This window comes from Giraffa tippelskirchi, chromosome 11 (assembly GCF_054371585.1).
Source record: "Giraffa tippelskirchi isolate mGirTip1 chromosome 11, T2T-mGirTip1v1.2.pri, whole genome shotgun sequence".
In the NCBI taxonomy this organism is placed as follows: domain Eukaryota; kingdom Metazoa; phylum Chordata; class Mammalia; order Artiodactyla; family Giraffidae; genus Giraffa; species Giraffa tippelskirchi.
In genome coordinates this window covers 58,897,375-58,909,005 of record NC_137285.1, presented here as the reverse complement: position 1 = coordinate 58,909,005, position 11,631 = coordinate 58,897,375, and the positions used below count along the sequence as shown (strand labels likewise).

The following is an 11,631-nucleotide window of genomic DNA, read 5'->3' as shown; positions in this document are numbered from 1 at the left end:
AAGGAGTTGATAAATTATAGAAAACCATCAATAATACAAAATGGAGTCCTAATAAAAAGTTTCAATTCCCTCTTGCAAAGGAACTGCAGAAACTCAAGTCAGCTCTGGTTAGGTAAATACCTTCCTCATCCTGTTCTGGTTATCTATTACTTTGTGACTGCCTCCCCCACCGCCTCCAACTCCAAAACTTAGCGGCTTAAAACAGCCAAACAGCCACCATTTAGCACATAATGTGCAAATTGGGCAGAAAGTGAAAGTGAAAGTTGTTCAGTCATGTCCGGCTCTTTGTGACCTCACGGACTATACAGTCCATGGAATTCTCCAGCCCAGAATCCTGGAGTGGGTAGCCTTTCCCTTCTCCTCCAGGGGATCTTCCCAACCCAGGGATCAAACCCAGATCTCCTGCACTGCAGGCAGATTCCTTACCAACTGAGCTATCAGGGAAGCCCAGTTCGGGCAGAAGGCAGTGGTAAAGACTTGTCTCTGTCCCTTGTGGCATCAGCTCAACTGCACGTCGGATGGCTTGCTCCCAGAAAGACTTACTCACATGGCTGGAGCTTTGATACTGGCCATCAGCTGGTGCTCAGGAAGGGCTGATGGCCTAGGGATTCAGTTCCTCTGGTTTCCTCTTGTGGGCCTTTCCAGAGGTTTCTTCTTGGTTTCCTCATGTCAAGTTATCTTGGTTTACAGAGCAAGTGTCCCAAGAGAATAGGAAAGAAGAACAAAGCATTTTTATCACCTAGACTTAAAAGCCCCCTCGCCTTACTGCCGCTTGATGGAAGGGGTTGTCAGTGTCATTGTAAATGGAGCGTGGGGGATACTCTTACGGTGAGGTTCATCTCCGGAAAGTGCAATCCACCTTAGGACCTGTCACGTGTCTTCTGGCTTGATCCGAGTTCTCTTAACTTGCTTTGGGAGTTCGGGCCATTCTTTTCTGGCTGCTCTGGGTTGTCACTTGTATCTCAGCCCTTATTATTAGTTACAGACAATCCTTTTCTGCTTGTGCACGAAGCCTTTATCAACAGTTCCTCAGAAGTTTATTTTCTATAAATAACTGGCAAGATCTCTTCCATTAATTAATTACCACTCTGAGAATTGCTTTTTTCTTTTTGGTGACACTAAAGTTTTACTTGAACTTTCCCTTCTTTAGGCATTTGTGTACTTTGGCTACCTGCTTCTTGGTTCTGTATTTTCTCGTCTATTATAGCAATAAGGAAATCTTTCTCCTGCTTTGATGGAAAACAAAGCAAAGATATTAGATTATTTGCTGACAGGAGCTTGAGAAGAAAATAAATGATTCCCTTAATTGGGCAGAAATGTGGGTGACATGATATTGTCTGTGAAACTCTGTTAACTCGCCTTACTCAGATAGTTATAAATACCCTCACAGGGCAGTTTTCCTTTATTTCCTTTAGTAGATTGGGCACAATTTTTTCTCTAAATTAACTCTTAAGAGTGAGCCCAGCAGCCATTTAGCTATGCCAAGGCCTATTTCTTCCGCTGCTTACACCATCCATGTAGTTATGGCAACTACTGGAGGCCTTGTCACACTTTGGAGGCTCATGGAAAACTGGGATGGATTAGGGTCACCACCATGGATTAGGGACTTCCCTGGTGGCTCAGTCAGTAAAGAATCCGCCTGCAATGTGGGAGACCTGGGCTCAATCCCTGCGTTGGGAAGAGCCGCTGGAGAAGGAAATGGCAACCTACTCCAGTATTCTTGTCTGGAGAACCCCATGGACAGAGAAGCCTGGTGGTCTACAGTACATGGGGTCACAAAGAGTCAGGTACTGCTGAGAACCAATAGACACAAGTAAAACAAAATACCGTCTTCCTCCGAAGTACACTCGACAACCATTCCTTTAAGACTTGCTGTTGTGGGTGTTTCTGCACAGAAATTTGAAGACTACACCTCAGGTCCATGTATATTTCCAAGCTTTAGGAACACATTTATTCTTCCTCACAGGGGAAGAGGAGAATGAAAAAAGATAAAGCTCTGTGCTTTCACATGTCCAGATGCTCTTCCAGAATCCACTCTCTCCACGTTAAGCATTAAAGGTGTTACAGAAGGGAGGCTTGTGCTCTGCAGCCTGGCACACATCCTGATGAAATATGAGTTGCCAGGCTTTCCTTCCAAGTGCTGTCAATCTTTACATTATCTTCTTGGAGTTTCCCTGTTGAGCTTTAGAAAAGGAAAAGCAATATTTTCATTTCTTACCCTAACTCTGCTCTCTCCACACGGCTTGCTCCCTCTCTCCCTACTCAACCCTCCTCTTTTATCGGGATAATGTTGGGGAGTGGGGAGAGTAGGTGGCTAGACATTTTCTGAACTGGCTCTTTTCACCAATCCCTGGTAAGAAGGTGCTGGGCTTCCTGAACATAGAACATGAGATATATTTGCCTTTGGCTTTGCATCTTAGCAAAATTTCTGAAAACTGAAAATACTATTTGACATCCTATGAAATTCATTATAAAGTTTAATACATGGATTCTAAGCATCTATACATTTCCTATTAAGAATTTGGACTACAGAAAGGTACTAGAAAGCCTCAGGCAATGTGGATCTTTAAACACTCAACTGCATCCCTCACAATGGTAAAGCACAACTCTCTTATCTAATTTCATGAGCAAATGCTTTGTCATGTAAGCTGCTTCCATGGTTTCCAATATTCCCCCTGAGATGAGCACATCTTCATTCAAAGTATTTCGTGTTTCACCTTCCTATCCCTGGAGATGAAGATTGCACTTTATAGACAGTAGAAAATATCTCTCTGAGAATGAGCCAGGATCTACACATTCTCTACTTTAGAATTGTCAATTTCGCAATGCCTCATTCTCATTTTTTTTTTCACACAGAAACCAAAAAAAAAAAAAAAAAAAAGAATTCCCTTCATCAGAGGCAGGATCATAAGAAGTTACAATTTTCCTAACACTCTCCTAGCAATGGATCCACTGAATCTTTACTACCATATTTCTCTTGCATGGTGCAAACATGGACATAAAGCTATGCATAAAGATATAAATGTAGATAAACCATGAAGCCCACTGTTTAAAAACTCCATATCATTCATCATATAATATTGACTTGGCTTTCATTTACGCTATTGTTGTTTAGTCTATTGCCACAAAAATCCCTTCAGTCTTTTTCAGAGAAAACTAACTGAATGTATTGTATTCATCCAGCATGGGACTCTGAGACCAGGCAGTCTTGGACTTGAATTCTGTTCTGCCCCAGAGCCTTCTCTACCCAATGAAGAAGCAGCTAATGAAAAAAGTTACTTGCATAGAGTTGGCTGTACCACTCTCACTGTGAAGGTCTCTCCATGAAAGTAGAGAGTGCACTGGATTGGATGCTATTTATTTACTCAGCAAATAATGATCAAGTGCCTTCTAAATTCCAGACACACTTTGAGGGCTGAGGCTCCAGCAGTGAGCAAAAGCCACAAAACCCCCTTTCTCAGGAAGAGAACATTCTCATGAAGGGGGTGGGGGAGGAGAATCATAAATGAATTAAACCATTTCAATGTGTTCCATGAAGAGGAAGTGTGAGACCTTCACCAATCAATACTTTGATGACCTTGGGGCCATCATGTACACTTTTGAAATTTAGTTTTCTCCTCCGTGAAAGAGAGTTTGTATAGATGATTTCTTGGTGGACTTTGGCTTTTGGTGCCGACATTGTTTTCTGGTTTCAAATCAGGATGGCCCCACCTTGGCACCACTCCAGTTCTGCTCACTAAGGGAGGGAGAAATTTAGGTCAGGAGACGGGTGTCTGGGCAACTGGATGTGATTCATAAATTTGCAGGAATTGCTTTTAATCTACTACTTTTTTGGTCCTAAAACTCAGACCTGAATAATCAAGCAACTATATATTAACTTTACCCAGCAGACCTTGGACCACCTGTCTGTTTCCTGCTTTCCTCGCCAAGTAGCCCTTCTGGGAAAAGCTGATTGGAAACACAGCAGGATAAAACTCATTTCTCCCCTTTCTCTGTTCCATCTGTCTCTCTTCTCATCTGGGAGATCTCTTGTTCCATTCCCCATTACTTCCCACATTCAAGGCTGAATTCTCCACCTGGGCTCTTGATCCACTGCCTGCCCATCTTCTTCCAGATGTTGCTCTCACAGTAAGTCCTACTCTTCCCTATCTTCCCAGTATTTTAGATCTCTCCCTCCACTGACTTTTTGTACAAGCTAAAATATTGTCGTGTCTTTCCATTGAAAAACCCTTCATTCTCTCTGGCTGATGCTCTAACAGTCACTTTCCCTCCACCAACCAAGTTCCTCTGAAAAAGAGGATCCCCTTCACCTGTCCTCCTACTCATGTCCTGTGAGTTTTTCAAAGCATGGACACAAATTTCCAATTATGCCTGGATTGGAAACTGGTTTCATCAATGCCTTTCACGATATACCAACTATTTTGACTACTCTCTGTAGCATTGGACATTATTGGCCACAGTGTTCTTAAAGCTCCTACCTTATTCACGTCTAAGACAGTCCTCGTTCATCTACAACCAATCTGATATTCCCTCAGTCTTCTTTTCTGGATCCTTTCTTCCTCCTCTCAGGACCCTTTTCGTCCTAACTTTCCTCTTGTCATGTTAAATCCATTTGCATGATTTCTATTGCCAGCTCCATAACTCAAAAGTCTCCAGATCCAAACATATTTTTTGAACTCTTTGTATCTAATTGCCTCCTGGAGTTGCATATATAACTATAGGGCATCATCCGTGTTCTTTATCTTCAATACAACCTACTCCAGACTGAACTCACAAAGACTCCTTCCCCCTAGACCAACAGTCTACTTCTATATTTCCTTTTACACTGAAGGGCTGCCATCTACTCAAGATTATGTTTTCACTATTTTCCACAGAGATATGTGGGAATCTAATTTATTTATTTTAACTGCAACTTAAAGATTGTCTGAATTCAAATCATGCCCCTGTCACTTAGTAGGTTTCTGACTTTGGGTAAGATATCTAATTTCTTCATTCTTCAAATGTTTTCATCTGAAAATTTAAACTTTTATAGTAGCATATATCTTTATATATGTATGTACTTATAGTATGTACATAAACACAACATATATCTTTATAACACTGATTATTACCAGACCTTTCAATTTTGGCCAGTCTTACAGGTATGAAATAGCATGAAATTGCTGTCTCAATTTAAATGTCCAACACATTACATTTTGGATGGAAAAATGAATACATTTTGAACAAATGTTTATAAGAGTGCCTAGCACACAGTAACACCTCAATAAATGTCATCTATTTGTATTCTATTGTAATACTATAGTATAAAATTTTATCCACTTGTGTATCAATGAGTATTTAATCTCTTAACTTTTGCTACTGAAAAACTTGCTCCAGTGTTTTTCCATTCTCTTTGTCAATAATTGGTTTGAGAATGAGTATGTGACCAGTGCTGACCAAAGACATGTGCATTCTGGAAATGGTTTCCTCACTCCTAAAAAAGTCACAAGAATATAGGGGTCTTCTTTTTCTTCTGGATGTAGTCATTCTGGAAGAGATCCATGGATTAGCTAAGTCTTCTTGCTACCAAGAAAGAGCCAGTCTGTGATACAAGCTGATATATTAAGAATGGCAGAAGGAGAATTGGAAAGAATTGAATTCTTGAAGACTTGTTAAGCCATCATAAGCCTGGTTTTCATCTAGATTCTGGACTCAGTTGACAGAAATGTTCACGTTAATTAAGCCAATTTGAAATAAGTCAAAAGAATTCTAACTACAGTCACCTTCAGGATCCATGGAGAATTGGTTTCAGGAATCTCAGTAGATACCAAATTCTGTGGATGCTCAAGTCTGTAATATAAAATGATATGGTATTTGCATGTAACATACACACATCCTCAGTACATCTTAAATCATCTATATTCTTGTAATGTAAAAGAGGAGAGTGAAAAACCTGGCTTAAAACTCAACATTCCCAAAAGTAAAGATCATGGCAGCCAGTCCCATCACTTCTTGGCAAATTTATGGGGAAACAATGGAAAGAGTGACATTTTATTTTCTTGGGCTCCAAAATCACTGCAGATGGTGGCTGCAGTCATGAAATTGAAAGACACTTGCTTCTTAGAAGAAAAGCTATGAGCAACCTAGACAGCATATTATAAAGCAGAGACATTAATTTGCTGACAAACGTCTGTCTAGTCAAAGCTATGGTTTTTCCAGTAGTCATGTACAGATGTGAGAGTTGGACCATAAAGAAAGCTGAGCACTGAAGAATTGATGCTTTTGAACTGTGGTGTTGGAGAAGACTCTTGAGAGTCCCTTGGACTGTAAGGAGATCCAACCAGTCAATCCTAAAGGAAATCATTCCTGAATATGCATTGGAAGGACTGATGCTGAAGCTGAAACTCCAATACTTTGGCCACCTGATGCAAAGAACTGACTCATTGGAAAAGACCTTGATGCTGGCAAAGATTGAAGGCAGGAGGTGAGGGGGACGACAGAGGATGAGATGGTTGTTTGGAGGGCACCACTGACTCGATGGACATGAGTTTGAACAAGCTCCAGGAGTTGGTGATGGACAGGGAAGCCTGGTGAGCTGCAGTTCATGGGGTCACAGAGAGTGGGACTCGACTGAGCGACTGAACTGAACTGATATTCTTATTATACCTAATACAATGTAAATACTGTACAAATAGTTGTAAATAAAATGTAAATACTATATAAATACATGCTGTGAAAGTGAAAGTCACTCAGCTGTGTCCAACTCTTTGAGACCCCATGGACTTTAGTCCATGGAATTCTTCAGGCAGAATACTTGAGTGTGTAGCCTTTTCCTTCTCCAGGAGATCTTCCCAACCCAGGAATCGAACCCAGGCCTCCCGCATTGCAGGCAGATTCTTTACCAGCTAAGCCACAAGGGGAGCCCAATAATACTGGAGTGAGTAGACTATCCCTTCTCCAGTGGATCTTCCTGACCCAGGAATTGGAGTCTCCTGCTTTGCAAGCAGATTCTTTACCAACTGAGCTGTCACGGAAGTCCTCTAGTTCATGAAACATTCAAGTTTTGCTTTCTGCAATTTTCCAGAATTTTTTCCCTAATATTATCAATCTGCAGTTGATTAAATCTATGTGGATATGGAACTGATAGCTGTGAAAGACCACTGTATATACTCACTAAAGTAGTTTTAAAAAAATTTATACTACTGCTAACAGTGTATGAGAGTTTGTAATTTTCTATGCCTTTATCAACATTTGGTATTATACCTTTTAATTTTTTAATCAAAAAATAATTTTTAATTTTATGGATGTGGAATTGTAGCTCCTGGATGTAGCAATATAAATCTCTGTGATTTCGTATAATTATCCAAACCTCAAGGTATGTATGTGCTGTGCTGTGCTTAGTCATTCAGTCGTGTCTGACTCTTTGTGACCCCGTAGAGCCAGCCAGGCTCCTCTGTCCATGGGGATTCTTCAGGCAAGAATACTGGAGTTGGAGTATTGCCCTGGAGGAGGGCATGGCAACCTCCTCCTCTTTGTATTCTCTCCTCCTCCTCCACTTTGTATTCTCTCATTGCATTTGCTAATAGTTCTTTTTTTTTTTTTTTTTTTTAATATTCTTAGCCTGCTTTATTGAATGCTTTGTGTGTGTATGCCTGATTATCTTAATCAGGTTACCCTAAATGCAGGCTCTGAGAAATGAATTCAAGTGCAAGTATTTCTTTGAAGTATAGTTGATTTACAATAATAAATTAGTTTCACATGTATAGCATAGTGATTCGGTATTTTTACAGATTATACTTCATTAAACATTGTTATAAGATAATGGCTATAATTCCCCATGCTGTATAGAATATCCCTGTTGCTTATCTATCTTATACACACTAGTTTGTATCTGTTAATCCCAAACCCCTAATTTTCATCCTCCTCCTTCTCCCCTTTGGGAACCACTAGTTTGTTTTCTATATTTGAGTGTGTCTCTGTTTTCTCAGTAGAATGTTGAAAAGAGGAAATTGTCACACGGCAAAACAAAATAGTTTTTCTTTTTTTTTAGACTTCAAGAAGACGGGAAGCTATCAGTTTGGGGGTGCTGTTGTGCTCCAGTTCCCCCTTTCAACACCCTTGGTTCGCAGCAGTCTCCATGTCTGTGGTGACAGGAAGAAGGAAGAGGAGAAAGAGAAAAGTACAGAAATCATGGGCCAGTTCAGTTCAGTTCAGTCGCTCAGTCGTGTCTGACTCTTTGCGACCCCATGGACTGCGGCATGCCAGGCCTCCCTGTCCGTCACCAACTCGTGGAGTTTACTCAAACTCATGTCCATTGAGTTGGTGATGCCATACAACCATCTCATCCTCTGTCATCTCCTGCTCCTCCCACCTTAAATCTTTCCCAGCATCAGAGTCTTTTCAATTGAGTCAGTTCTTCACATCAGGTGGCCAAAGTATTGGAGTTTCAGCCTCAACATCAGACCTTCCAATGAATATTCAGGACTGATTACCTTTAGGATTGACTGGTTGGATCTCTTGCAGCCCAAAGGACTCCCAAGAGTCTTCCCCAACACCACAGTTCAAAAGCATCAATTCCTCAGCGCTCAGCTTTCTTTATGGTCCAACTCTCACATCCATACATGACTACTGGAAAAACCATAGTTTCAACTAGATGGAACTTTGTTGGCAAGTAATGTCTCTGCATTTTAATATGCTGTCTAGGTTGGTCATAACTTTCCTTCCAAGGAGTAAGCGTCTTTTAATTTCATGGCTGCAGTCACCATTTTCAGTGATTTTGGAGCCCCCCAAAATAAAGTCTTTCACTCTTTCCACTGTTTCCCCATCTATTTCCCATGAAGTGATGGGATCAGAGGCCATGATCTTACTTTTCTGAATGTTAAGTTTTAAGCCAAGTTTTTCACTCTCCTCTTGCACTTTCATCAAGAGGTTCTTTAGTTCTTCACTTTCTGCCATAAGGGTAGTGTCATCTGCATATCTGAGGTTATTGATATTTCTCCTGGCAATCTTGATTCAGCTTGTGCTTCATTCAGCCCAGCATTTCTCATGATGTACTCTGCATATAAGTTAAATAAGGAAGGTGACAATATACAGCCTTGACATACTCCTTTTCCTATTTGGAACCAGTCTGTTATTCCATGTCCAGTTCTAACTGTTGCATCTTGACTTGCATACAGATATCTCAGGAGGCAGGTCAGGTGGTTTGGTATTCCCATCTCTTTAAGAACTTTCCACAGTTGGCTGTGATCCACAAAGGCTTTGGCATAGTCAATAAAGCAGAAATAAATGTTTTTCTGGAACTCGCTTGCTTTTTTGATGATCCAATGGATGTTGGCAATTTGATCTCTGGTTCCTCTGCCTTTTCTAAATCCAGCTTGAATATCTGGAAGTTCATGTTTCATGTACTGTTTAAGCCTGGCTTGGAGAATTTTGAGCATCACTTTTTTAGCATGTGAGATGAGTGCAAATGTGTGGTAGTTTGAGCATTCTTGGGCATTGCCTTTCTTTGGGATTGGAAGGAAAACTGACCTTTTCCAGTCCTGTGGTCACTGCTGAGTTTTCCAAATTTGCTGGGATATTGAGTGCAGCACTTTCACAGCATCATCTTTTAGGATTTGAAATAGCTTAACTGGAATTCCATGACCTGCAGTAGCTTTGTTCGTAGTGATGCTTCCTAAGGCCCCCTTGACTTCGCATTCCAGGATGTCTGGCTCTAGCTGTGTGATCAAAGCATCATGGTTATCTGGGTCATGAAGATCTTTTTTTGTATTATTCTTGTATTCCTGCCACCTCTTCTTAATATCTTCTGCTTCTGTTAGGTCCACACCGTTTCTGTCCTTTATTGTGCCCATCTTTGCATGAAATGTTCCCTTGTTATCCCTAATTTTCTTGAAGACATCTCTAGTCTTTCCTATTCTATTGGTTTCCTTGATCTCTTTGCACTGATCACTGAGGAAGGCTTTCTTATCTCTCCTTGCTATTCTTTGGAACTCTGCATTCAAATGGGTATATCTTTCCTTTTCTCCTTTGCTTTTCGCTTCTCTTCTTTTCTCAGCTATTCATAAGGCCTCCTCAGACAGCCATTTTCCTTTTTTGCATTTCTTTCTCTTGGGGATCATCTTGATCCCTGTCTCCTGTACAATGTCACAAATCTCCATCCGTAGTTCTTCAGGCACCCTATCAGATTTAATCCCTTGAATCTATTTCTCACTTCCACTGTATAGTCATGGGCCAGATATCTCTTAAGAAAGTCTCTTGGAAGCTGCCACATAAAATGAACTCATATCCCATTAGTGTAAACTTAGAGATATACATTGGGAATGCTTCTAACATTTCACTGTCATTGAATTTGCCTGATTTTTCATAGATATGAACCATCAGATTAGGAAACTTACCTCTGTTGTTCAGTCCCCAATTTGTGTCCAACTCTTTGCGACCCCACAGACTCTAGCTCGCCAGGCTTCCCTGTCCTCCACTATTTCCTGGAGTTTGTTCAAGTTCATGTCTATTGAGTCAGTGAGGCTATCTCACCATCTCATCCTCTGTGACCTTCTTGTCCTTCTGCCTTCAACTTATCTCTGTTACCACTTTGTTCATTGTTTCATAAGTTGGTTTTGAGTTTTATTAAATGACTGCTGCATTGAATAATATAAATTTTTTTTCTTTACATTGTCAATGTATTACATCAATGTATTTTCTAAATTTAAAATACCTTAACCTTCTTAGAACAAAACATATTTAGTCATGAATTTGCTTTACCTGTGTACACACATGCACAAACACACACAGAAATGAGAAACAGGTTACTATTTCACATAATATTTTTGTGTGTATTTAATAAATGATGAACTTTTATAATTTTCCTGACATTTTTATTTGCAGAATCATTTTCAAGCTTGTACTAGTGGCATAAAGTTAGTTGTAGAAACATTTTATTTTTCTAAACTCTGAAAGAGTGTTATAGGAAGAAGGTAATCTATTTCTTGATAAGTTGGTAAAACATACTAAATAAAACATCTGCATCTGTTGCTTTTCTTGTGTGTAGATTTTTCTGTAATGGTTATGTCTTTTACATTGGTATAGGTCTATTTTTTAGGGCTTTCTTGATAGCTCTTGGTAATGAATCACCTGCAGTACAGGAGACCCTGGTTTGATTCCTGGGTTGGGAAGCTCCGCTGGAGATGTGATAGGCTAACCACTCCAATATTCTTGGGCTTCCCTTGTGGCTTAGCTGGTAAAGAATCTGCCTGCAATGCAGGAGACCTGGGTTTGATTCTTGGGTTGGAAAGATTCCCTGGAGAAGGGAAAGGCTATCCACTCCAGTATTCTGGCCTGGAAAATTCCATGGACTATACAGCTCATGTGGTCACAATGAGTCAGACATGACTGAGTGACTTTCACTTATTTAGATTTTTAAATTTACAATGAATACATTGTGTTGGCTTACATATCGGAGAAGGCAGTGGCATCCCACTCCAGTACTCTTGCCTGGAAAATCCCATGGATGGAGGAGCCCAGTGGGCTGCAGTCCATGGGGTCGCTAAGAGTCGGACACGACTGAGCGACTTCACTTTCACTTTTCACTTTCATGCACTGGAGAAGGAAATGGCAACCCACTCCAGTATTCTTGCCTGGAGAATCCCAGGGACGGAG

At 40.5% G+C, this 11,631-nt stretch overlaps 1 long non-coding RNA gene across 1 annotated transcript; it reads left to right on the top strand.

Moving 5' to 3' along the window:
* Nucleotides 1–319: 319 nt before the first annotated feature.
* Nucleotides 320–11,005, top strand: LOC145526894 (uncharacterized). The gene is made up of 2 exons (XR_014069283.1): nt 320–1,787; nt 8,030–11,005. It is a non-coding gene; the product is annotated as an uncharacterized LOC145526894 (long non-coding RNA).
* Nucleotides 11,006–11,631: the final 626 nt, after the last annotated feature.